Source organism: Saccopteryx leptura, chromosome 8 (assembly GCF_036850995.1).
Source record: "Saccopteryx leptura isolate mSacLep1 chromosome 8, mSacLep1_pri_phased_curated, whole genome shotgun sequence".
Taxonomy (NCBI): Eukaryota; Metazoa; Chordata; class Mammalia; order Chiroptera; family Emballonuridae; genus Saccopteryx; species Saccopteryx leptura.
Window position 1 is genome coordinate 86,392,979 of NC_089510.1, and position 27,385 is coordinate 86,420,363.

General features: G+C 38.5%; 1 long non-coding RNA gene and 1 pseudogene across 1 annotated transcript in view; both read left to right on the forward strand.

Moving 5' to 3' along the window:
- Positions 1-27,385, forward strand: part of LOC136379813 (uncharacterized) — an 88,599-nt gene that overhangs the window by 15,805 nt on the left and 45,409 nt on the right. Inside the window, exon 2 of the long non-coding RNA XR_010746804.1 lies at positions 25,457-25,625. This is a non-coding gene — a long non-coding RNA (uncharacterized lncRNA). The remainder of the gene's footprint in view (positions 1-25,456; positions 25,626-27,385) is intronic.
- LOC136379657 (small ribosomal subunit protein eS25 pseudogene) lies at positions 14,516-15,021 on the forward strand (annotated as a pseudogene).

The following is a 27,385-nucleotide window of genomic DNA, read 5'->3' on the forward strand; positions in this document are numbered from 1 at the left end:
ACTTAGGAATTTCCGCAAGGGTTATCTTCACTAAAATCTGTCTTTAAGATGTCACTTTTGGTACTAATTTGATTGCTTATTGGCTGAAACTTTCTGTTTTGTATTTTAAAACAAGTCATCCTTTTGCCATAAAGGCTCCACTAATAATTGGCTCATTGGAGGACAGGATGGAAAAACAGCTGTTTTTGGACAGAACTGCAGGGAAGTGGGGCAAGCGTCTGCCACTGCATCAGCAAGTGTCAGGCCGTGCACAGAACAAACACAAAGAAACAGTACTGGCGCTTGGTGGTGTCAGATAGGTCTAGCTTCCATGACATCATAGCGATCAAGATTTCAAATGTTTTTATGGCCCATCTTAATATTTTCATTAAAAAAAACCCTACTGTCTTCTTTTTTTGTAGTTGATGATCAACTACTCAGAATCAATATATTTGATGATCGCCTTTCTGGACTCTTTTTTTCAAGTAATCACTTTCAGTAGCTACATTTTAAAAAATAAATGTTTAGTAGAGAAGCCAAGGAGGAATAAGAATCTATTTTAAGTTGGTCTGTGTTGGTAACTGTTGAGTTCCATATAGACAATTCCTTAGGATTCTGGAGATTTACATCGAAACTTAAATTCCTGTTAAAGAACATATCCTATGGCAGATTGTCTGTCCATCTGTCTCTTTATTTAAGAAGGCTATGGCATGTGTGGTTAACTGTAGTTACTGCATAAATAAAGTAACCACATTCTGTGAAGTTTTGATGGGTTTATGGTCAAATGAAGGAAATGATCTTGGCTACTTCTTGGTGGATCTTTTCCATCAAGTGTGGCTGTGTTTCTCTCATTATTCCCTGTGAAGTAATAGGTTTTACAGCAGAAACTTACCAATTTTTAGGGTCACTGGACATCTGGCCAGTTTCACTATTTGTTACAAGTCTTCTTTCAGGCAAAGAACCAATTTCACCATTTCTTTTTATCATACTAATGTGTCTGTAAACTACTGCACTATAGGGTCTACTATCTTTAGCGGAGGCATATCCACAACCTATATGTATTTATATTTTCATCACAGGAAGCAGCTTGAATTTCTTTATAACAAATGGAACTTTCATTTATCTTGTTTCACCACAGCCTTTTGCCATTCACTTGGTTTTATGTACATGCCTGCACCATGCACAAAGAGAAGTGTGACCCTGAGAACGATCCTCATGATTGTAAACTCCTTCACATCAGAACACATTAAAGGGTCAGGCTAATATTATGCATCTGTAGACAACTTTACACAAACAGAGCATGATGGTTTTGAGTGTGAACTCAAAAAGCCTGCTAATTTCTCTTCCTTTCCTTTTTACCTTAAATTCTCCAAGGTGGGACTTTTATCTGTACATTTCCAAGAAGATGTTCAATTAATAAGAGAGAAGAATTAAGGCTGATATGATCGCTTCATGTCTTAATTTAACTCTTTTAAACAGACTGCTGGGAAGAAAATATATCGTTTTTATGTTTTTTTTTTTAATTTCAGGTTTTTTTTCATTGTGCTTGTCATGTAACATTTCATAACAATATTAATTTTGAAATATCTCTTAATTTTTGTGAGCAGTATATTTTCCTTTCAGTAACTTATTACAGGTTACTTGGTATTTGATCGCTTATACACATAGCATACACTAAATTTTTAAAAACAATTTTATTTACTGATTTTTACCTGGGGGGGGGGAGAGAGGGAGGGAGAGAGAGAGAGAGAGAGAGAGAGAGAGAGAGAGAGAGAGATTGGGGGGGTGTGTGGGGAAAAGTGGGAAGCATCAACTTGTAGTAGTGGCTTCTCATGTGTGCTTTGGCCTGGCAAGCCCAAGGTTTTGAACCGGTGACCTCAGCATTCTAGGTTGATTCAGTGCCCCACCATAGCTCAAGCACATATACCAAAGTTAACTTTAGGTGAATAATATCTAAAATGTTAACTTGTAATCTGTGCAGGGCTTGCACAAGCCACAGGTGTCCCTCTCTATTCAGGACCTTAACCCTCTCCTGTTAAGGTGTCTCCAATTTGATGCCTGTTATGTATCATTCCTTCTAAGCTTTCTCCTCTAAATTGTGTTACCTTCTCCTGTCAGCCCTGGGTTCTAGTTTTTAGCTTTTCTTCAACCATTAGAGAGCTGGGAAGAAAGACAGCTTGTGCAACCAGCATCCAGCCAGGTCACTCCATCCGTTGAAATTTAACTCAATGGACTAAATCCTTCATTCCATTTGTGGTGGGACAGGAGACATCCCTTACCTTGACTCCCATTTCTATTGTGTCTGAGGATTCCTGTGGGAACCTATGCTCCAGACCAGTGCCCTTTGATTCTGCCTTTCTGCCTCTGCAAGTCTTCTCCACTGTGCATTTATCTTATTGTCTATGTTTGCTGCCTGCTTTGGCATGTGTCTTCTTGTTGGACATCAGCGCTTTTCCCTCTGCAAGTATATATATATCTATAGGAATATGGAGGGGGTTCATAATGGAGATAGAGTTTAAGTAGAAGTTTGTGCTAAACTATGTATAGTATGCATTGTTTTATTTAATAAATGACCCTATGAAGAATCTACTGTGTGGTAGGAAACAGTTCCCCATGAAGGAATGCATACAAGGACACAGAGGCAGTGGATTCAATCTAGATGGGTCTTAGTCCAAAATCCTGTGCCCTTCACCACTACTCACCATGGAACTTTTCTCCATAGATAAGTTCATTACATTTCTTTAAGGGCAGAAGTTCATTGAGTTCAATGTGATATTATTTTACCTAGATAGTGAATATAACATTGTTTAAACACACACTACTTCTTGGCCTGACCTGTGGTGGCGCAGTGGATAAAGTGTCGACGTGGAATGCTGAGGTTGCCAGTTTGAAACCCTGGGTATGCCTGGTCAAGGCATATATGGGAGTTGATGCTTCCTGCTCCTCCCCCCTCCTCTCTCCCTTTCTCTCTCTGCTCTCTCTTTAAAAATGAATAAATAAAAATCTAATAAATAAATAAATAAATAAACACACACTACTTCTTTATATGTGAATAAGAATCAATTTGTTATAGGATATATTGATTATGTGACAGGCTTAAACCAATGATAAAAGATTGAGATAGTGCTATATTGTCTAAAATTTAATCTCAGTTCCTTCATAAATATATATTGTGTATGTATACATATAATATAAGCAAATATAATAAATCTATATTACATATAGATTTATTTACAGGATCACTTCATGTCTTAATTTAACTCTTTTAAACAGACTGCTGGAAAGAAAATGTACTGTACCATTACTATATTATATATAGACTATTATCTATATATAATCTATATTATATATTATATTTATTATATATGTATTATATATAGATTTAAATAATTATAAATATGTATAAACATAATAAATATAACATAAAATCTATGTTCTTCTTAATCTTTCTGTACCTGCTCAATAAGAAGAGAGATTTTTATAGTCAAGATATTCAAAAATTTTTTGTTTGTTAAATTATAGTAATGTGATGAACTTTATGTTATAGTTAAAAATGAGAAAGCATTATATTTCAATTCTCCACAGTTCTACTAAAAAATAAGAATTTTCACAAATATACTTACAAGGTCATCTTATGATGCAAAAAGGTTATTTTCAAATAATTCATAAAGGAAAAATGTTCCATTAAAATTTAGTTAGAATTTTCTTTTTCAGTAGGATATGTATTCACATTGTTCAAAAATCCAAAGTTATGCAAAGGTATAGAGTGAAAGTTCTTCTTTCCATGTTCGGTCTTCCCTTGTATTTCTGCAAATCACCGTTCCTTTTTCAAGGTAACCTCTGTTGTATTCCTCCTCTTCTTCTTCTTTTTTTTTTTTTTGCTTTTTAAATTAATTTTAATGGGGTAACATTGATAAATCAGGGTACATATGTTCACAGAAAAAATCTCTATGTTATTTATTTATTTATTTATTTATCTATTTATCTATCTATCTATTTATTTATTTATTTTTGTATTTCTCTGAAGCTGGAAACGGGGAGGCAGTCAGGCAGACTCCTGCATGCACCCGACCGGGATCCACCCGGCATGCCCACCAGGGGGCGATGCTCTGCCCATCTGGGGCACCGCTCTGCCGCAACCAGAGCCATTCTAGCACCTGAGGCAGAGGCCACAAAGCAATCCTCAGCGCCCGGGCACACCCTGCTCCAGTGGAGCCTTGGCTACGGGAGGGGAAGAGAGAGACAGAGAGGAAGGAGAGGGGGAGGGGTGGAGAAGCAGATGGGTGCTTTTTCTGTGTGCCCTGGCCGGGAATCAAAGCCGAGACTCCTGCACGCCAGGCCGATGCTCTACCACTGAGCCAACCGGCCAGGGCTGGGTTATTTTGACATTTGATTATGTTGCATTCCCATCATCCAAAGTCCAATTGTCTTCTGTCACCTTCTAACTGGTTTTTTTTGTGCCCCTCCCATCCCCCAACCCCCTCCTTCTCCTTCCCCCCAAACCTCCTAACCCCCACACTCTTGTCCATCTCTCTGAGTCTCATTTTTATGTCCCACCTATGTATGGAATCATATAGTTCTTAGTTTTTTCTGATTTACTTATTTTGCTCAGTATAATGTTATCAAGGTCCATCCATGTTGTTGTAAATGATCCGATGTCATCATTTCTTATGGCTGAGTAGTATTCCATAGTATATATGTTCCAAAGCTTTTTAATCCACTCGTCCACTGATGGACACTTGGGCTGTTTCCAAATCTTCGCTATTGTGAACAATGCTGCCATAAACGTGGGGGTGCATTTCTTCTTTTTAAAGAGTGGTATGGTGTTCTTGGGGTATATTCCTAAAAGTGGGATAACTGGGTCAAAAGGCAGTTCGATTTTTAATTTCTTGAGGAATCTCCATACTGTTTCTAATTTTATTTATTTGAGTCCTCTCTCTTTTTTTCTTGGTGAGTCTGGTGAAAGGTTCATCGATCTTGTTTATCTTTTCAAAGAACCAGCTCCTGGTTTCATTGATCCTCTGTATTATTTCTTTAGCCTCTATGCCATTTATTTCTGCTCTGATCTTTATTATTTCCTTCCTTCTACTAGCTCTGGGCTTTACTTGCTGTTCTTTTTCTTGTTCTTTTAGATGCAGGGTCAAGTTGTTTATTTGAGCTTTTTCTAGCTTTTTGAGGTATGCCTGTAATGCTATGAACTTCCCTCTCAAGACTGCTTCTGCTGTGTCCAATAAATTTTGAGTTGATATATACTCATTATTGTTCATTTCTAGGAATTTTTTAATTTCTTATTTGATTTCATTGTTAATCCATTCATTATTTAATAACATGCTATTTAGTTTCCAAGTGTTTGAGTATTTTTTAGTTTTTCTGTTGTGGTTGATTTCTAGTTTCATGCCATTGTATCGGAAAGAGTGCTTGATATGATTTCAATCTTCTAATCTTCTTAAGTTGTTGAAACCGCTTTTGTGCCCTAACATGTGGTCTAGCCTAGAGAATGTACCATGAGCACTTGAAAAGAATGTATATTCTGCTGCTTTAGGGTGAAAGGTTCTGAAGATATCTATTAAATCGAGTTGATCTAGTATGTCCTTTAAGTCTGCTGTTTCTTTGTTAATTTTCTTTCTTGAGGATCTGTCTAGTGATGTTAGTGGGTATTGAAATCCCCTACTATTATAGTACTGCAGTTGATCTCGCCCTTTAAATCCATCAAAGTCTGCTTTATATATTTAGGAGCTCCTATATTAGGTGCGTAGATATTTATAACGGTTATATCTTCCTGTTGGTTTGCTCCCTTTATTATTATGTAGTGACCTTCTTTATCTCTTACTATAGTCTTTGTTTTAAAGTCCATTTTCTCTGATATAAGTATTGCTACCCCAGCTTTTTTTCATTTCCATTTGCGTGAAATATTCTTTTCCATCCTTTTATCTTCAGTGTATGTCCATCTTTTGTTTTAAGGTGTGTCTCTTGTAGACAGCATATGTACGGGTCCTATTTTCTTATCCACGCAGCTACCCTGTGTCTTTTGATTGGATCATTTAATCCATTTACATTTAAGTTTATTATTGCCATTTTATTTTTTAAAACTGTATTCCTCTTTTGCTATATTTGTTTTCTCCTTTGATATGTTTACAACAGGTCCCTTAGCATTTCTTGCAGCATTGGTTTGGTTGTAGTGATTTCCTTGAGTTTTTTTTGTCTGGAAAGCTTTTTATTTCTCTTTTAATTTTAAATGATAGCCTTGCTGGATAAAGTAGTTTTGGTTGTAGGATGTTGTTCTGCATTACTTTGACTATTTCTTGCCATTCCCCTCTGGCCTCAAGTGTTTCTGTTGAGAATTTGGGAGTCATCCTTATGGAGGCTCCTTTGTAGGTGATAGTCTTTCTTTCTCTAGAAGCTTTTAATATTTTCTCTTTATCACTTTGCTTTGGTATTTTAATTATGATGTGTCTTGGTGTAGGTTTTTTGGGTTTCTCTTTAATGGAGTTCTCTGTGCTTCTTGAATTTGTGAGATGTTTTCCTGCCTTAATTGAGGAAAGTTTTCAGCTATGATATGCTTGAACAAAGTCTATCCCTTGTTCTTTCTCTTCCTCTTCAGGAACCCCTACGATGTGGCTGTTATTTCTCTTCATGTTGTCACAGAGCTCTCTTAGAGTTTCCTGAGACTTTTTGAGTCTCTTTTCTTCTTTCTGCTCTGCTTCTGTACCTTTATTTATCTTGTCCTCTAACTCGCTGATTCGATTCTCAGCTTCATTCATCCTGCTTTTAATTCCTTCCATTGTGTTCTTCATTTCTGATATTGTATTTGTCATTTCTGACTGATTCTTTTTTATTATTTCAATGTTCTTTTTTATATTTGCTATCTCTTTATTTAGGTGTTCGTAATGACCATCTATTGTTGTTCTAATATCTTTGAGCATCCTAACAATCGTTATTTTAAACTCTGCATCTGGTAATTTGGTTATATCTGACTCATTCAGGTCCTTTTCTGGGGATTTCTCTTGATTCATTTGTGTTGCATTTCTGTGCCTTCTCATTTTGTCTGTGTAAAAGAAGGTTTTGGCCACTGGACTGGGTGTGGCCTCTGTGTTCCCTAGGTGTAGTCTGTCTGCAGGCCTGCCACGCCCTCTGCTGTTGCTGCTTAGGGCGTTAGGGTATGGGCATTGCCGGTGTCTGCCCACTGGGGCTCTTGCTGTGGTTTTTGTCTTTCCTTCACGGGAGTGGCTGTGATCACGTGCTCGGGTGTACTAGCCTTCGTGTCCTTGGCCTTTATCCTGCCCCCACAAGTGGTGTTATGCTCAGTTCTGAGGGCAGGGTTGAGCACCTTGCTTAGCTGCGTGTCTCTGCCTGATTCCGGGCTTTTATCCGGCCCCTGCCGGTGGAGCCCACTTGTTGGACAGCTGCAAGCCTTGGCTCCACAGGCCGAGCGGGACTGCGTGCCCACACTCAGTAGCAGGACTCCACTTGTTCTGGGCTTTTAGCTCCGCCTCCGCGGGAGGAACCAGGTCCCAAGTCAGGCCACAAGCCTCGGTTCCAGGAGTGAGGCAAGGCTGTGCTCCTGCACCCTTGCTCAAGGGTGGGTCTCCACCTCTTTTGGGGTTCCTGCCCTTCCCCTGCAGGCTTGAATACAGATGGCCCGCAGCTGGGCTTGACCACTTTTGCACATCCCCTCCTCCCCAGCCAGGCAAGACCAAGGTTGCACCTGGGCCTCAGTGTTGGCCAAGCGGCTTCTGCCCTTGCCGACAGAACCGTGCTTTCGTGTCTTGCCATTGCCCACCCTCAGGAGAGCCCTCAGCCATGTGAATGGGGGCGCTGCAGCTCAGACCCTAACACTCACTACTATAGTCCCGAAAGCTCCCTCCTTCTAAGCAACTCTGCTCTGAGTGCTGCGGGGGAGCTTGTTTGGCTGGATCCTGCTTCCCTTTGCTGGTATTTCTATTTCCAGGGGAAATATTCACTTCATATTTGGGGAGTGACTCATCCCAGGGGTTAGGGTGGCTGTCTCTCAAAATGCTTCTCCCTGTGCCTCCTAAATTACACTCTCTTCCAGTCCTCTCCTCTCTCCCTGTCCCCTGGAGCCCCAGGTGAGTGGTTGTGAGAGAGGTTTTCTGTGCAGTCCCTTTAAGAAGAATCCTGGGTCTGAGAAATCAGTCTCTTTCCCACAAACAGTATCCTGTCTTGTTTCCAGCTAAATACTGTCCATACACCTTTTCTAGGCTCTGGGGCTGCAGGCTGAGGCTTTGTTCCTGGGACTCAAGACCCTCCCCTCTCTGCTAAACTCACTTCCTGCCATGTGAGTCTCTCCTGGCTGCCGTTCGCTCCGGGGAGCCGGGCAGCCCTCTCCGTGTTTCCACTTTTCCTACCGGTCTCAGTGTGGCTTCTTCAGTGTTCCTTGGTTGAAGAGTCCTCTTAGTTTAGTCCAAGTTGGTTTTTCCAGAGATGGTTCTTAAAATTAGTTTGTAAACCACTTTGGTTTTGGGAGGTGGAAGTTGGTACATCTGCCTACACCATCGCAGTCTTGTCTTCTTCTTTTTTTTATATATAGATTTTATTTATTTATTTTAGAGAGAGGAGAGAAGGAAAGAGGAGGAGTGGAAAGCCTAAACTCATAGTTGCTTCCCATATGTGCCTTGACTGGGCAAGCCTAGGGTTTTGAACCAAGGACCTCAGCATTCCAGGTTGATACTTTATCCACTGTGCCACCACAAGTCAGGCTACCTATATTATATATATATATATATTTTTTTTTTACAGAGACAGAGAGAGAGTCAGAGTGAGGGATAGACAGGGACAGACAGACAGGGACAGAGAGATGAGAAGCATCAATCATTAGTTTTTTGTTGCACATTGCGACACCTTAGTTGTTCATTGATTGCTTTCTCATATGTGCCTTGACCATGGGCCTTCAGTGGACCGAGTAACCCCTTGCTTGAGCCAGCGACCTTGGGTCCAAGCTGGTGAATTTTTGCTCAAACCAGATGAGCCCACGCTCAAGCTGGCGACCTTGGGGTCTTGAACCTAGGTCTTCCGCATCCCAGTCTGACGCTCTATCCACTGCGCCACCGCCTGGTCAGGTCTATATTATATTTTTATGCACTTGAATATATATTCATATTTCCTTCTTCTACATAAATATTTGCATATATAAACATTCTCATCTATTTTGTTTTCTTTACTTAATAATATATCATGGAACTTTTTCAATATCAGTATATAAAGATTTTTTTTCCTCTTTAGTTGAATAATATTTAGTAGTATGGCTGTACCAATCAAAGGATATTTGACTGTTTTTAATCTTTTACCATTTTAAATAGTGTTCAAAAAATTAGCTTTGTGTAATTTTGCATGTATGTGAATATATCTGAAGGAAGTGGAATTGTTGGACTAAAAAATATATGCATTCATAATTTCAGTAATTATTATAAAAATGCTCTCCATAGAAATGTAGCTATATAATTTATAAACAATATGATAATATTTAATCAATGTGGAAGAGTTCCTATTTTACCAACAACCATGACAATAGGGTGCTATCAAACTGGTTTGTTTGTTTTTTTGCCAATTTGGTAAGTGAAAAATGGTATTTTAAATGTGTATTATTTTACTTTTTTCTATTATGAATGAAGTTAAGCTTCTTTTCATATATTTAAGACCAACTTATATTTCTTCCTCTGTTGCCTATTTGTCACATACTTTGTCCGTATTTTTCTATCGAGTTACAGTTTTTTTCTGATCAGTTGCCATTTGGGAGACTTGTCTGTCAAATGTATTGCAAATATTATCCCCAGCTCCACTCTTTAGAGGTGAGCGCTATTAACAGGTTGAGATTGGACTGAACATATAGATTAGTTTGGTATCATTTAAAATTTTTTCAGAATTGCTTTATCCTATCCAAGAATAAGGGCTGTCTCAGGGTTTTCCAAATCTCATTTATTGTTTTCGTTTGTATTATTATTATTTTTAAAGGTGATATATATTTTTAAATTTTATTTATGGACTTTTAGAGAAAGAAGAGAGAGAAGGAGAGGGAGAGAGAGAAAGAGGGGGTAGAAGCAGGAAGCATCAACTTATAGTAGTTACTTCCTGTATGTGCCTTGACCAGGCAAGCCCAGGGTTTCGAACTGGCCACTTCAGTGTTCCAGGTCGATGCTTTATCCACGGTGCCACCACAGGCCAGGCTTTGTTTGTATTATTATGTTTATAGTGGTCTTGAACATTGTTATTATGTTTTTTTTCTATATAATTTGCAGATTTTGTTGTGGCTTTTTAAATTTTTTTGTCCAGAAATAAGCTATCATCTTTCTCTAGCTCAATGTCCTAGTATTCTGGTATGTAGGTCCATCACTCTGTAATTGTTCTGAATTTTATTTAATTTTATTATTTCTTTTTCCAAGTGAGAGGAGGGGAGATAGAAAGACAGACTCCCGCATGCATCCCGACTGGGATCCACGCAACAACCCCCATCTGTGGCCATGCTGGCAACCGAGCTATTTTTAGCACCTGAGGTGGAGGCTCCAAGGAATCGTCCTAAGTGCCCCAGCCAATGTGCTTGAACCAATTGAGCCATGTCTGCAGAAGGGGAAGAGAGAAAGGGAGGGTGGAGAGGTGGAGAAGCAAATAGTTGCTTCTCCTATGTGCCCTGATCAATAATCAAACCAGGGACATCTACACAGTGGGCCAACACTCTACCACTGAGCCAACCAGCCAGGGCTATTCTGTAATTTTTAGACTGAAGACCACCCTGATGGCCTATTGGTGATTGAAGAAAAGCAAAGGAGAAAGACCACCATGGTCCTTATTTATGTTATTCTCTTGTAACATTCTGTAATTAGGAAAGAAAATTTTTAATTCTAAAAGTATCATTTCTTAAAATGAAAAGACTAACCAAGGCCTAAAATGAAAATGCAGTGGAGATATTGCTGTTTACTTCAAATGGTTGAAATTGTAGGTGGTGGTTTTAAAGTTTTCCCTTGGTAAAATATAATGATTTCAGTGAAATCAAATTTTTCCCCAATAATTACTACATTTCTAAGAAGTCTTCCCTATTCAAAGAAATGTGTGCCTTACTTTTACTCAAAATAACAACTGTTTGGGACAACAGAAAACCTATAAAAGGTTAGTTCTGTGCACGGGGATGTTCTCTATTCTCAGAACTAGTAAAAAATCCATGGCATTAAGATTTTTAATTGGTCAGATGATGATAGTTAAGAAAAATTTTTATTCCCCATGAAACCCTATGAATTAAAAACAAAAACAAGGCACCTTGGGGGACCATCTCAACTCCTTTGGATATGGCAAATTCTTATGTTTGTTTTATTTATCAATTCATAACATTCAACATTTATTTTTATATGGCAACTCTGCATTTTTAAGGATATGCCATAACTTTTACTTATATTAAATAGTATTTTCTTTTTTATAATTAAAAGAAATTTATTGATTAATTTCAACGGGAGAGGCAGGGAGAGAGAACAAGAGAGGAGCATGGAGCTGTTCCCATGTGTGCCCTGACCAGGGAATCAGCCCACAGCATCTGTGCCTCAGGGTGAGGCTCTAACCACTGAGCTGTCCAGCCAGGGCTAATGAGTATTTTCCAAAGAATACCTTTATTTTTAAAAAATCACCTTGATTGTGCGGATTATGAATAAATTGTCTTATTATTGTTGCCTTTTCCTACTTCTTTTTAAATTCATTATATTGAGGATTTGAAATCAGCCTCAGCTTTCCATGTGGTCTTTGGACATGCCCCCTAGATCACTATGCTGAGATCGTGTTTTTCTGCAACTGAATGATCAGGTGGCAAGGAAGTGGCTTCTATGATTCTGAACATGGTAGCTGGTTTAGTGATTTATCTGATAGAAATTTTCTCTGGATGAACAATGTTGATGATGCCCCCTCATTCAGCTACTTCTGCTTCATTGAACACAGCTAAACCAGATTTGAAAGCAAATGGGAGACAATGTGGTAAACCACAGGCAGAAAGACAGCTCTTGAATATTCCTGACAAAATAAAGGCCTGACAAAGAAGAATATGTGTTGACAGCATTTCTTAAGACATGCTTCAAAGATCACATTAAAACATTTCCACAGGGTACAGGATTCAATCAGCAGAAGATGTTCTTGTATCCACAGTACCACAAGGTCAAGTTTACTAATGACCCCAGCACCACAGCCAATATAAGGGCTGCTGGAGTAATTAAACAGAATTCATTATCAGCAAAAGCTTGTGGCGAGCTATTAGATGAACTTTTATGTATTATTATAGTCAAATCCTTCCAAAAACATCCAGGCTAATCTAATTGAATTGGATATTGCAATAAAGATACATTTATTAACAGGGGAGATTTGTTCTTCTGCCTTAGGTGACAATGTTTTAAGAAATCCTTCTGCTTTATTTAATTTATGAAATATATAAGTGCCTGGGCTAGATTCTCTCAAGGACACTTCAGATAGACTCTCTTCTAGAAGTTTTACTGACTTTGGATTCATATTCACCTAATGTTAATTATTGACTGTGTTAGGCATTCCTTCTCACAAACTACAACATAGCTATTATTTTCCCAGTTTTATAGTTGAGGAAAGGAGGACTCAGAGAAGTTAAGTAATTTATCCAAGATCACACAGCCAATAAATGAGAAAAAAACAAAGATTGAATCACGAATTCTAATTATATTCCTTTCTCACATCGCATTTATTATATATTTTTAAAAAGCAATTGATATTATAGCAGATGTATAGTAGTCTAATCTCATTAGTGAAGTCTCATTCTATTTGGTGTGAAAATTGTTTATGCTAATCACACTTACTAAGAATTTATTCATAGAACAACAACAATAAAATTATTTTCCTATTCCAGTTTGCTCAATACATATTTTCCCATTGATGTTACCAGCATAGAAATAATGGGACCAATTTGAATATGAAATATTTCCCCAAAGACAACAAGATAGGATGTTGAAACGGTGACCATTGGCTTACAGTACTTCTTAGGGGCTTTTATTCCACCTTTAGAACTTGTGGAGCTCTGAGTAGAAGCTTTGGAAGTAGGAATGTGAATAATTACAGTGACATGGAAGGGCTAAAATTTGAGAGATAATAGCTTATAGACAATTTCATTTCCCTTAGAGATGTTTTAGGCTTGCTTGATGGTATCTTCTTGTAATTTTAACCTTGAGAGTTCACTGAACTCAGAACATTGAGAGGAGACTGTCCCTTCTTCTTAAGCTATCCTCTATTTAATAATCTTGAATAGGTAAGTGATTATATTAAAAACCGCATAGAAATAATTCTCCAATTTCTCTGGTAACCTATGAATTCCAGTGTCAAGTAATTATTTTTTTAAATTGGGCAGTGTCTACAACAGTGTCTAGCACATAATAGGCACTAAATACTTGGTTAATAAAAGAATCCAAGATAAATTCACTCAGAAGAGATAGGCAAGAAGGCTCTTTGCAAAAGTGCAATAAATTGAGACTAAGAGGGAAAGTTGGGTTCAAATTAGACTCAAGTGTGAGAAAGAATGCCCTATATTGACATTTCATCTGTTTTGGCTTTCGGTATATATAAAAAAAAACACCAAAAATTTAAAACAAATTTTTTTTACCCATAATGAGAAGAAAATAAATTTTAGTATTTTTAAAAAATTCAAATATAAATTACTATTAAGTTGACAGGGTAGGAGAGAAACAGCAAATGGAATAAGGAACAGTAATGGAAAAAAATATTTATGATTGTATTATAATATCCATATAATATTAAACCTGATGGAAGAAAATGCCATTTTAGCAACTTCTGCCTCAAGCCTGAGCTTTCTATGCACAAAAAGGTCTAAAGCTGCATAATAAAGGTATTGAAAAGTGATCTATGACATAAATTAGTGTACAGTTTAGAGATTAATCCCTTAGAAGCACACGTGTGATATAGAACAAGGCAGCATAGCAAAAGATTTGAAAACAGAACTGACAATGAAACTAATTGACCAAAGAAGGAAAGACAGAACTTATAGTCTGAATATAATCATGTTATTTGCTTGTTAAAAAGTCAACATTCTATAGAACATTTTAATAGAACCTGGTGTTTCATAATGTAATAAATATTCAAAATGTCCATCCAGGATACAATTCAGAATTACTCAACATACAGAAGAACAAGAAAATATGACTGATTCGCAAGTGGAAATATAATCAACAGATGCCAACCCTGTGATGACGCAGATGTTGGGATTATTAAACAGACTTTAATTTAGCAGCTATTATAATCATATTACATGAAGTGAAAGTAGACATTTGAAATGAATGAAAGATAGAAATTTTGAAGAGAGAAATAGAAATTATAAATGAAAGAGCCAAATGGAGATTTTAAAACTGAAAAATACAATGTATAAAATAAAATAAATATTCACTAGAAGGCTTAATAGCAGAATTGAGATGATGGAAAAAGAAGTCAGTAAATTTGGAGATTGATCAATAGAAATCATTTAATGTTAGAAACTGAGAGAAAAAATATTCTTTAAAAAATGAACAGATCACTTTTAGTCCGACATCTTCTCGAGGCAACAGCGGTAGTGGCCTGTGTTGGAGTTTCGCCATGCCGCCCAAGGACGACAAGAAGAAGAAAGATGCTGGAAAATCGGCCAAGAAAGACAAAGACCCAGTGAATAAGTCTGGGGGCAAGGCCAAAAAGAAGAAGTGGTCCAAAGGCAAAGTTCGGGACAAGCTCAACAACCTGGTCTTGTTTGACAAAGCAACATATGACAAACTCTGTAAGGAAGTTCCCAACTATAAGCTTATAACCCCAGCTGTTGTCTCTGAGAGACTGAAGATCCGTGGTTCCTTGGCCAGGGCCGCCCTACAGGAGCTCCTTAATAAAGGACTTATTAAACTCGTTTCAAAGCACAGAGCTCAAGTAATTTACACCAGAAACACCAAAGGTGGGGATGCCCCAGCTGCTGGTGAAGATGCATGAGCAGGTCCCACCAACTGTACATTTTGAAAAATAAAGCTTTATTAAACCAAAAAAAAAAAAAAAAAAAAAAAAGAACAGATCATTAGGCACATACAGGACAATATTTTAATACAACATGTCTGTCATTGCAATCCTAGAAAGAGAAGGAAAAAGTTTCATGCAGAAAAAATATTTTAAGAAATAATGGCTGCCCTGGCCGGTTGGCTCAGTGGTAGAGTGTCGGCCTGGTGTGCAGGAGTCCTGGGTTCGATTCCCAGCCAGGGCACACAGGAGAAGCGCCCATCTACTTCTCCACTCCTCCCCCACTCCTTCCTCTCTGTCTCTCTCTTCCCCTCCTGCAGCCAAGGCTCCACTGGATCAAAGTTTGCCCGGGCGCTGAGGATGGCTCTGTGGCCTCTGCCTCAGGCGCTAGAATGGCTCTGATTGCGGTAGAGCCACGCCCCAAGATGGGCAGAGCATCGCCCCCTGGTGGGCATGCTGGGTGGATCCCAGTCGGGCGCATGTGGGAGTCTATCTGACTGCCTCCCTGTTTTCAACTTCAGAAAAATAGAAAAAAAAAGAAAAGAAAAGAAATAATGGCTGAAAACTTTCTAATTTAATGAAATATGTAAGGTTACAAAATAAACTCAGAGAAAACCACATCAGACACATTACAAACAAGCTGCTGAAAATTAAAAGCAAAGAAAAAATCTTGAAAGCAGAGAAAAATAACACTCATATAGATCTTAGAAGACAGTGGAACAACATCTTCAAAGTAATTAAAGAATGTGTTTGGCAGTATTGCTTTTTCTTCAATTTTTTGAAAGACTTTGAGTAGAATAGGAACCAAGTCTTCTTTGAATGTTTGATAGAATTCACTAGTATAGCTGTCTGCTCCTGGACTTTTGTTTTTGGGGAGGTTTTTAATAGTTGTTTTTATTTCCTCCCTGCTTATGGGTCTGTTTAAGCTTTCTGCTTCTTCATGGCTGAATCTAGGAAGATTGTATTGTTCTAGGAATTTATCCATTTCTTCTATATTGTTAAATTTGGTGGCATATAGTTTTTCATAGTATTCTACAATAATTCTTTGTATATCTATCATATTTGTGGTGATTTCTCCTCTTTCATTTTGGATTTTGTTTATATGAGCCCTTTCTCTTTTTTCCTTCGTTGAGTCTTGCCAAGGGTTTGTCAATTTTGTTGATCTTTTCAAAGAACCAGCTCCTTGTTTTATTAATATTTTCTATAGTTTTTCTGTTCTCTATTTTGTTTATTTCTGCTCTGATTTTTATTATTTCCTTTCTTCTGCTGGTTTTGGGTTGTCTTTGTTCTTCTTTTTCTAGTTCCTTAAGATGTGAAGTTAAGTGGTTTACTTGGGCTCTCTCTTGTTTGTTCATATAGGCCTGTAGTGATATGAACTTCCCTTTTATTACTGCTTTTGCTGCACCCCAGAGATTATGATATGCTGTATTGTTATTTTCATTTGCCTGTATGTATCTTTTATTTTTTTTGTATTTTTCTGAAGTTGTAAACGGGGAGGCAGTCAGACAGACTCCCACATGCGCCCGACTGGGATCCACCCGGCATGCCCACCAGGGGGCGATGCTCTGCCCATCTGGGGTGTTGCTCTGTTGTGACCAGAGCCATTCTAGCACCTGAGGCAGAGGCCATGGAGCCATCCTCAGTGCCCGGGCCAACTTTGCTCCAATGGAGCCTCGGCTGTGGGAGGGGAAGAGAGAGACAGAGAGGAAGGAGAGGGGGAGGGGTGGAGAAGCAGATGGGCGCTTCTCCTGTGTGCCCTGGCTGGGAATCGAACCTGGGACTCCTGCACGCCAGGCTGACGCTCTACCACTGAGCCAACCGGCCAGGGCTGTATGTATCTTTTGATGTCTGCTTTTATTTCTTCTTTGACCCACTCATTTTTTAAAATTATGTTGTTTAGTTTCCACATTTTTGTGGGTTTGTTTACCTCTTTTTTGCAGTTGAATTTTAGTTTCAAGGCTTTGTGATCAGAAAATATGCTTGGTATAATTTCAATCTTTCTGAATTGGTTGATGTTATATTTTTGGCCCAACATATGGTCAATTCTTGAGAATGTTCCATGTACACTAGAGAAAAATGTATACTCTGGCACTTTGGGATGAAATGTCCTATGGATGTCTATCATACACATTTTATGAGGCCAACATAACCCTCATACCAAAACCTGGCAAGGACAACACACAAAAAAAGAAAACTACAGACCAATATCTCTAATGAATACAGATGCTAAAATACTAAACAAAATACTAGCAAATCGAATACAACAACACATTAAAAAAATAATACATCATGATCAAGTGGGATTTATTTCAGAATCACAAGGATGTTTCAACATACGTAAAACGGTTAATGTAATACACCATATCAACAAAACAAAGAGCAAAAACCATATGATCTTATCAATAGATGCAGAACAGGCATTTGATAAAATACAACATCTTTTTATGTTTAAAACACTCAACAAAATGGGTATAGAAGGAAAATATCCCAACATAATAAAGGCCATCTATGATAACCCATCAGCTAACATCATATTAAATGACATAAAGCTGAGGACTTTTTTCCTAAAATCAGGAACAAGATAAGGTTATCTCTCTCCACTCTTATTCAACGTAGTGCTGGAAGTTCTAGCCAGAGCAATCAGACAAGAGAAAGAAATAAAAGACATTCATATTGGTAAAGAAGGAGTAAAGGTTTCACTTTTTGCAGATGATATGATCCTGTACATAGAAAACCCCAAAGACTCCACAAAAAGACTACTAGAAACAATAAACCAATACAGTAAGGTCACAGGATACAAAATTAATTTACAGAAGTCCATTGCCTTTCTATATGCCACCAATGAAGCATCAGAAAACGAGCTCAAAAAAACAATCCCCTTCATGGTTACAACAACAACAAAAAAATACCTAGGAATAAACATAACAAAGAATGTAAAGGACCTATATAATGAAAACTACAAAGCATTGTTAAGAGAAATTATAAAAGATATGATGAAATGGAAAAATATTCCTGGTTATTGGATAGGAAGAATAAATATAGTCAAAATGACTGTATTACCCAAAGCGATATATAAATTTAATGCAATTCCCATCAAAATTCCAATGTCAGTTTTTAAAGAAATGGAACAAAAAATCATCAGGTTTATATGGAACTATAAAAAACCTTGAATAGCCAGAGCAATCCTAAGGAAAAAGAACGAAGCTGGGGGCATTACAATACCTGACTTCAAATTATATTGTTGAGCAATGATAATCAAAACAGCATGGTATTGGCAGAAAAATAGACACTCAGACCAATGGAAGAGAATAGAAAGCTCAGAAATAAAACCACATGTATATGGTCAAATAATTTTTGTTAAAGGGTCCAACAACACACAATGGAGAAAAGACAGCTTCTTCAACAAATGGTGCTGGGAAAACTGGAAACCCACATATAAAAGAATGAAACTCGACTACAGTTTGTCCCCTTGTACTAAAATTAATTGAAGATGGATCAAAGACCAAATACAAGACCTGAAACAATAAATTACATAGAAGAAAACATAGGTACTAAACTCAGAGACCTTAGTTACAAAGAGCACTTTATAAATTTGATTCCAAAAGCAAGGGAATGAAGGCAAAGATAAATGAATGGGACCACATCAGACTAAGAAGCTTTTGCACAACAAAAGAAACTGACAACAAAACAAACAGACAGCCAACTATATGGGAGATGATATTTTCAAACAACAGCACAGATAAGGGCCTAATATCCAAAATATACAAAGAACTCATAAAAAACAACAAACAAGCAAACAATCCAATTAAAAAAAACGAGAAGAAGACATAAACAGACACTTGTCCCAGGAAGAAATACAAATGGTCAACAGATATATGCAAAGATGCTCATCTTCATTAGCTGTTAGAGAAATGCAAGTCAAAACTACAGTGAGAATGTTCCATGTACACCTGTTAGATTAGTTATTATCAACAAGACAGGTAATAACAAGTGTTGGAGAGACTGTGGAGAAAAAGGAACCCTCATCCACTGTTGGTGGGAATGTAAAGTAGTATAATCATTATGGAAGAAAGTATAGTGGTGGTTCCTCAAAAAATTAAAAATAGAACTACCATATGACCCAGCAATCCCTCTACTGGGAATATACCCACATAACTCAAAAACACTGGTATGTAAAGACACATGCAGTCCCATGTTCATTGCAGCATTGTTCACAGTGTCCAAGACATGGAAACAACCAAAAAGCCCTTCCATAGAAGACTGGATAAAAGAAGATTTGGTACATATATACTATGGAATACTACTCAGCCATAAGAAATGATGACATTGGATCATTTACAACAACATGGATGGACCTTGATAACATTATACTGAGCAAAATAAGTAAATCAGAAAAAACTAAGAACTATATGATTCCATACATTGGTGGGACATAAAAATGAGACTCAGAGACATGGTCAAGAGTGTTGTGGTTACCGGGGATGGGGAGGAGAGGGAGGGGGTAGGGAGAGGGGAGGGGCACAAAGAAAACCAGATAGAAGGTGACAGAAGACTATATGACTTTGGGTGATGGGTATACAACATAATCAAATGTCAAAATAACCTGGAGATGTTTTCTCTGAACCTATGTACCCTGATTGATTAATGTCACCCCATTAAAGTTAATAATAAAAAAAGAAACAAAGTGCTTCAAGAAAAGAACTATTAATCAAGAATTCTACATCTTTCTGGAATTATGGGGAAATAAAGATATCCTCAGAGAAAGAAAACTAAGGCAATTCATTGTCAGCAGACCTGCTTTAAAATAAATGATAAAGGAAATTCTTCAAATTAGAGAAAAATGAAATAGGAGGGACAATGGGAACACTAGGAATGAAGGAAGAACAAACATCTGCTTGGGTAAATGTAATAGAATATTTTTTCCTCATAAATCTTTAAAACAGGTATGAATGTTGATAGCAAAATATAAGATTGTTGGGAGTTTTGATGTATGTAGATGTAATAAAAATGGCAACTACAACATAAAAAAAGGGGGAAAGCTAAAAAGATTTAAGTAATTGTTAGGCTTTTTTTTTTTTTTTTTTTTTTGTGAAATGAGGGGAGATGAAGAGAGACAGACTAGTGCTTGTGTCCTGAACAGGATCCACCCAGCAATCTCTGTCTGGGGCCCATGCTTGAATCAACCGAGGTATCCTCAGCATCCGGGCGCTGGAACCAATTGAGCCACTGGCTGTGGGAGGAGAAAAGGGAAAGGAAGGGAAGAGGAAGAGGAAGAGAAGTAGATGGTTGCTTCTCATGAGTGCCCTGACGGGAAATCAACCTGGGAAGTCCATTCATCAGCTGTTGCTCTATCCATGGAGCCAACGGCCAAGACTGTAAGGCTTTTACATTTTACTTGAAGTGCTAATATTGACTCTAAATGAACCATTAAAGGTTATTTAGGTGTTTTATACTCCCTAGAGATGGTACACCAAAAAGAGTGAATTTTACTGTATGTAATTTCAAAATCCAGAGCACTCTAAGGACATTTATAAATAATTGAATTTGAAAGGAAAAAAATAACAAGAGAATATTAAGTTTTTGAAGTTTTGTAGTGTTTGTTGAGAAGGGGAAGCTTCATCAACTTCAGCATAAAGAATACATGAGTTCTTACTCAAATTATTGATTTATCTTCATGCTCTCACCATAGTCCACATAGTTTCAATGTTCTTTAAATTCAGGTCAGTAAAAGTGTCTGGCAGTTGGCATTGCATACCTGGACAAATAATTAAACAGTGTACCTTTCCATTATCAGAGCCTTGGGAAAGCCTGTAATTAAGCATTTTATAATAGTTTTTCTTTAACTTTGATTTCTGGTGACTTTTAATTCCTCAGTTTTCCTGAGGATTGAAAAATTACTGAGTAGGAAGCCTTTTGAAAAAGATGATGCTGGGTTAATATCTTAAACAATAGAAGATGAACTCTAAGTGGATCAAAGATTTAAATGTAAAAAATAAAACTATGCTAGAACATGAAAAAAGAAACATGATGGGTTCCTTTATAAATATTGAATGCAGAAACCCTTTCTCTGTAGGATTCAAAATTCAGAAGCCATAAGAGATTTGACAAATTCAACTGCATATATGAAAAATTTCTTTGTAGCAAAAAGAACAGAAGTCAAAAGGTGGTGACAAAGCAGGAAAGAAAAAGTTCTAACCTCCCTAAGAACTTCTAGAAATTGATAGAAGTAAAACCACTCATTGAAAAATAGGCAAAGAACATGAACAAACAATTCACAGAAAAAGAAATACAGATTTCTTGTCAACTTATGGTAAGTTGCTTATCCTCACTCACAAAACAATACTCACAAATTAAATTTGTACTGGGATATCTTAAAGAAAGGGGAGCAAAGAGGTATCATTTCTATAGAGGGAGATTTGGCAATATCTAGCAAAATTTCTTTGACCAAAAAAAAAAAAAAAAGTAAAGACTATACAAAGCTTTTTGTTACAACACTATTTTGTGAGAGCAAAAGAAATACTAAAAATAACACAAATGACCATCAGTTAAAGCATGGTTGAATAAAATATGGTATAAACACAAAATGAAGTACCAAGCTGTTGAAAAGGAATGAGGACTATTTCTAGATACTGTTATGAAATAAGCTCCAGAAATACTATTAATACTATTAAGTGAAAAAAACAAGATATATTTTATTCCACTCTCTGGGGAGGAGATGTGTGTGTGTGTGTGTTTGTGTGTGTGTACACACACATGAATTTTTGCTTTGCTTATATAAAAAGTAAACTCTAACAGCAATGAAAGCTGTGGTAGAGAGAATTCTAGGATGGTTCCTAATATTCTGTCTTCCTAATATATATTCCTTGTATTATCTCCTCTTGAATATTAGTCAATATAATGCCTTCCTACTGGCTTGGAAGAAAGAAAAAAGCCATGTTGTGAATTGCATATGAGGAAGCCATGTTGTTAGGAACTGAAGGAAGCCTCTAGGAGCTGAGAACTATCCTGTGCCAATAGTCTGCAAGAAAATAGGGATTTCAGTCCTACAACCGTAGGAATTGAATGAGCTTGGAAGATGATCCTGAGCTCTAGAAGAAATGATAGTCCTGGCTGACACCTTGATTTCATCTTTTTAATGACTTGAACAAAACACTCTGTTACACCCTGCTCAGACTTCTGACTCACAGACATTATGAAATAATAAATATGCTTTATGTCACTAAGTTTGTGGTAATTTGCTACACAGCAAAAGAAAATGAATACAGAGTATAAATTAAGAACTTCAGGAAATTTGAAGGAAAAGATGGAGGAGAGAGGGAGTAAAACTTTTATGTCTATATTTATCATAGTTTTAATTTTAAATCATGTAAATATGTTGATCTAAGAAACAAATAACAAAGTAAACAAACAGAATAGCAACCCAACATCTGAGCACTAAAGTGATTTTGAGCACAATTAAAGGCTGTCGATGTATACAATTCTTCTGTCCTCCTAAGTTCTCTGATACAGCTCATATTCTACTCACATTTGTGTGCCACAGAACAATTCCTCAGGAAACACAGGGTTTACCCAGTGCCAGGAAAAGCGTGAGTGTGGAGCTGAGACTTTAGCATCTTTGAGGAACATGCAGAAGAGGATATGGAGGGATAGAGATTAAACCACTGAGGAGATTTCTTCCTTCATCTTCCGAATGACTCTCCCCTGTCTATCTACGTGTTCTTATACCCTCAGAAGGGTCTTTTGAAATAGTTTGGTAATATTTATTCAGCCAATACCAGTTATGAAATAAGGACAATTGGACAGAAGTCAGTGGAGAAAGATAAATTGATAAAACAAGGTCCCCCAATAAACTATGGCATACAGAGAAAATGAAACAAACAAAAATGGTATCTTTGTCAGAAATAAAGTCAGAATAAATAAATGTATAAACAAGTCTGGAAATTAATAGGAACTTATAGATCAGGATTGTTGGTTGCAAGTACAAAAACACAATTCAAATTGGCTTCCGTAAAAAAAGAGAATTTATTGGATCATATAATTGAAGTCCTGCAGTGTAATGACTGTGAGATAGCTGGATTTAGGAGCTCTTGGCCTGCCATCAGGGACAGATCTGTTCTCTTCAGGCTTTTTCTTAGGCAGGCTCTTCCCTTGTGGGTTATGATGGGGGTTTAAAGCACCAGTTTATTCCTTTAGATTCACAACCCCCAAAGCAAAGGACAGTTATTTCCCTCCAGAACAGTTCAGACACAGTTTCATTGGACTGGCTTGGTCCTCATGCCCATCCCTGATCCATTTACTGTGCAATAGCCAGCCAAGCCCGAGTTACACACCCAGTTTTGAAGGAGATGGGAGTCAGCTCACTGGAGCTGTAGGGACTAGGGATGGAGGCTATTTCTTCAAGGAAATTAGGATGAATGGATCTGGGCAGGTAAAAGCAACAGATTCCCACTCTAAGGGAAAGTTTAGAGATTATACACTTGCTTAAAAAGAAGGTTAAAAATTTATCCTCAAGGTTTGAGAAGAAATTAGGAGAAAGGAATGTTAGGAAGTGAAGAGAGAAGAAAACATTGGGCATCAGTGCAGTGGGCGTCCACAGACATTACTAAAATAATCACTGAGCAGCCCCTGAGGGCCCAATTAAAGTTAGATAATGTAGATTTGCCATTAACTCATTAAACCCAGTTTTCAGGACATTTTACTGTAGCTTTCCCAGGACTGGGGATTGACCTAAGGCTGGGGAGAAATCAGGTGCTAAGAAGTCTGGTTAAAGCAGGGCTCCAGGCCAAGGTGTTAGAAGAGGGCAACTAGGGGATGGCTGGTAGACTAAGAATGAGGAGAGTCAAAGGACTGAAGGTCACAGGCATATAAAAAAGCAGTTTTAGCAGGAGTGGTGGAGTATAGATGATGAAAGGCAGGTTCTCCAGAGGTGCAAGATATGTGTGTAGAGACAGACGGTGTAGACCAGGGGTCCCCAAACTTTTTACACAGGGGGCCAGTTCACTGTCCTTCAGACCACTGGAGGGCTGGACTATAAAAAAACTGAACAAATCCCTATGCACACTGCACATATTTTATTTTAAAGTAAAAAAAACAAAACGGGAACAAATACAATATTTAAAATAAAGAACAAGTAAATTTAAATCAACAAACTGACCAGTATTTCAATGGGAACTATGCTCCTCTCACTGACCACCAATGAAAGAGGTGCCCCTTCCGGAAGTGCGGTGGGGGCCAGATAAATGGCCTCAGGGGGCCGCATGCGGCCCACGGGCCGTAGTTTGGGGACCCCTGGTGTAGATAGAGTCATGGCTAGCTATCAGGGTACAGGTTGGCTTCTCTGGGGAGCAGGTGCTGAAATGGCTTTAAGAGTGCGAAAGGCTTATTAAGGGGTAACACCAATGAAAGGAAAAGGGGAAGAAGTAAGATTGGCTAGAGGGAGCCATCAGACTATGATGCAGGCCTGACCAAGAGCTCCAGGACAAGGAATGCCCATTAGAGCTACCCTGTGTTAAGTACAGATGGCGAGGCCCGTGAAACACCATGCTGCTTAGCCATCAACTTGTGGCCATGAAAAGAGCATGAATTCCCCTTGAAAACTGAGGCAGACTCTGAAGGCACTAATAGTGGGAGGCTGTCAGCCTCTTGCATTCCTCACAGCTGACAACCAGCCAGTCCCTCCCCAAAGAAGAATCTGTGCATGCCCACCATGAGTACCTTTGTGCCAATTAGAAAAAGGCAGTTCCTCTAAGAGTTTTCTCTTGTGTGGATACATGGCTTGGTGAACATAAGGAGACTCTGACTGTGTTTGCAGGTGTACGGAGGCACCCCTGCCCCTAGACAGACACAGATCTATGCACCAGGGTGCACAGTGTGGTGAACAGAGAAGCACTCCTTCACTCTTTCATTGAGCCACCTTGGATGCTGCCTAAACTGCACAACCGTATGCAGTGACCCTAATGGATAAACTGTGAAATTAGTAGCTGTAGCAGCCATACCCCTTTCTATCTCAGCTGATCCCAGAAGATATTCTGCCCCTCCCCATGCAAGGAAATGTGATCTCCCAGGTCCTGAATAATCCAAATCAATTAAGGTAATCCCATCTTCTTTGTTAGGGATTGATTTAGGGATTTAAGTTTAAACCAATCACTATGCATTTTCCTTTTATTGGTCCATGGATAGGCATATGACTTAAATTTGTCCAAGCAGACATGATTGGAGGAGAGTTCCAACCCCTACCCCTCATTCACATGGGGACAACAGCAGGGAGCATGTGGTTCAGTGGTGGGATTCAGCCAGTTCGCTAATTTTTTTGTTGAGTTCAGCAAACCAGTTGTTAAAATGGCACTTGTGATCAAGGTTCTCTCTAAGGTGGGCGCCTGGGCAGCTACCCAATGTGGAAATCACAAATTGACATTCTTTACTTTTTTTAATGTTCATCTGCACAGCAGTGTATTCTAAGCACCCGTAGTAATGTTCATTCCATCCACAGGTGAAAAACTTGCAAGTGAGGATGCCAATCAAGAAGCAATATGGAGAGAGAAATGGCACCGTGAGGAGTGCAACCGACAAATCTCCCCAAAATTTCAACAAGTTCATCAACCAGAGACAGAAAAATCTATCCTTGGAGCATCTGGGAGTTCCACACACTGAAGGCAAAGGTAGGATCGAGTGAAAAATTTGACTAAATATATAATCAACCCTGAAGGAAATAAGTCGGACAGAGGAACATTCTGCCTTCCTCACTAATCTGAGCAAAGGCTACTTTGTTTTACTTGGAACTGAGAGTCGGGGGGGGGGGGGGCTAAGGGTGTGGAGGAAGCTAGGCTGTGGCATGGAGGTTTGTTCAAGCTGAGGAAAGAGTGTGCCTGTGGTGAATCAGCCCACGCGAGCAAACGCCTGGGCGCTGCAAGCAGCAGCTGCCAGTGGCGCGCGGGGAATGTGCCAAAGCGAACTTCCCTACACCCAAGCTTCTCTAGGCGGGCGGGGTGCCGCATCCAGCCATTCAAGCTAACAGTCAAGCATTGGGGGAGGGGCACGGGCAGCTTGCAGTCCTTTCTGGAGTAGATCGGTGGATCCAATTGCTGAAATTAGCTTAACACACAGTCTGCTCACCTCCCAACTGACATATGTGGCTCTAACTGACAAGATCTCTCTCAGTTCAGCAATCTAAGACAAGAGGCGTGATATTTTCTAGTGACTCTTGCTAAAGGGGTGGGAGCAACTTCTGACTGGCAGAGCTTTCATATTCAGGGATATACGCTAAAAAGAGGGACTTGGCAGATGTTAAGACCTCCTGTACTGCAGGCAGTGACTAGGGCATCTTCTTCCGAGCCAAAACAGGTTACAAAGTACGGAAAGCCTGGGGAGAGTGGTCCCACAGAGTGCTAGGTGTGCCGAACAGGCCTGGAGACTCATAGAAAGTCACCTTGAGAGCAATTGGCTCCCAGCCCCACCTGATTATGCTGGCAGCCCTGACTTCCAGAGCCTTACCCAGAGCCCTGCATTGAGTGGGGATAGAGTGGGGATTTGCCAGCTCTCTGAGCCTCTTACTCCCCACACAGAGGCAGCGGCAGCCTCATAGCTGGATCATTAGGCTGCTAATTCAGGAAGGAGAGACTAGGAGATAGGCTCTGGGAAAACAGACTCTCTCTTTGTCGGAACCTGCAAACACTAATAAGCCTTGACTACCAACAAGACTAAAGCCTAATATATGACATCGCCGTAGAGCCTTATCAACTGCAAATCTCTACCTAAGCATGCCACAGGGGCAGAGCCTGGGGTACAGAGTCACCGACCAGGAAGAGGGAGAGGAAAGAAAAAGGAAGAAGAAGTTAACCTCTCAAAATCACTATTTTTTTGTTTCTTTCATCTTCTTGCCTTTATTATTATTATTTCTATTTCCTCCACCTTGGTCCTTTTATTCTCTGCCCGTCTTATTCTTCCCTCTTCTTGAACTACACTACCCATAAGTGTTACATTTTATTTCTTTTCTTCTTCCTTACTCTCCAGGAGGGTTATATTCCAAAACCCTTAACTCTCTCTCTCTCTTTTTTGTTTTTTTTCTTTTTTCTTCTTTTCCTTTTCCCCTTTTTCTTATTTCTCCCTCTCTATTAGTTTCTTCTTTTCTCCTTTTACTTTTCCTCTCATTCAATCCTCAATCACAAACAAATTATTTAATTTGGGACTCATTTTTTTGTGGCATTTTGGGTGATTTTTACTTCATTTTTAACTCACTAGCATTCCTCCCAAACCAGGATCTCCATTCTATTTAGTTTTTGCTCCACTTAAGAAAATAGTTATTTTTTTTTCGTTTTTCCTGTTGCCCTCTTATCCCTCTCATTATATCTCTTAGTTGACCATCACTTACAAGCAAATCATTTTATACTTAACCTAAATTTTTTCTTTTTTTGCATTAAGT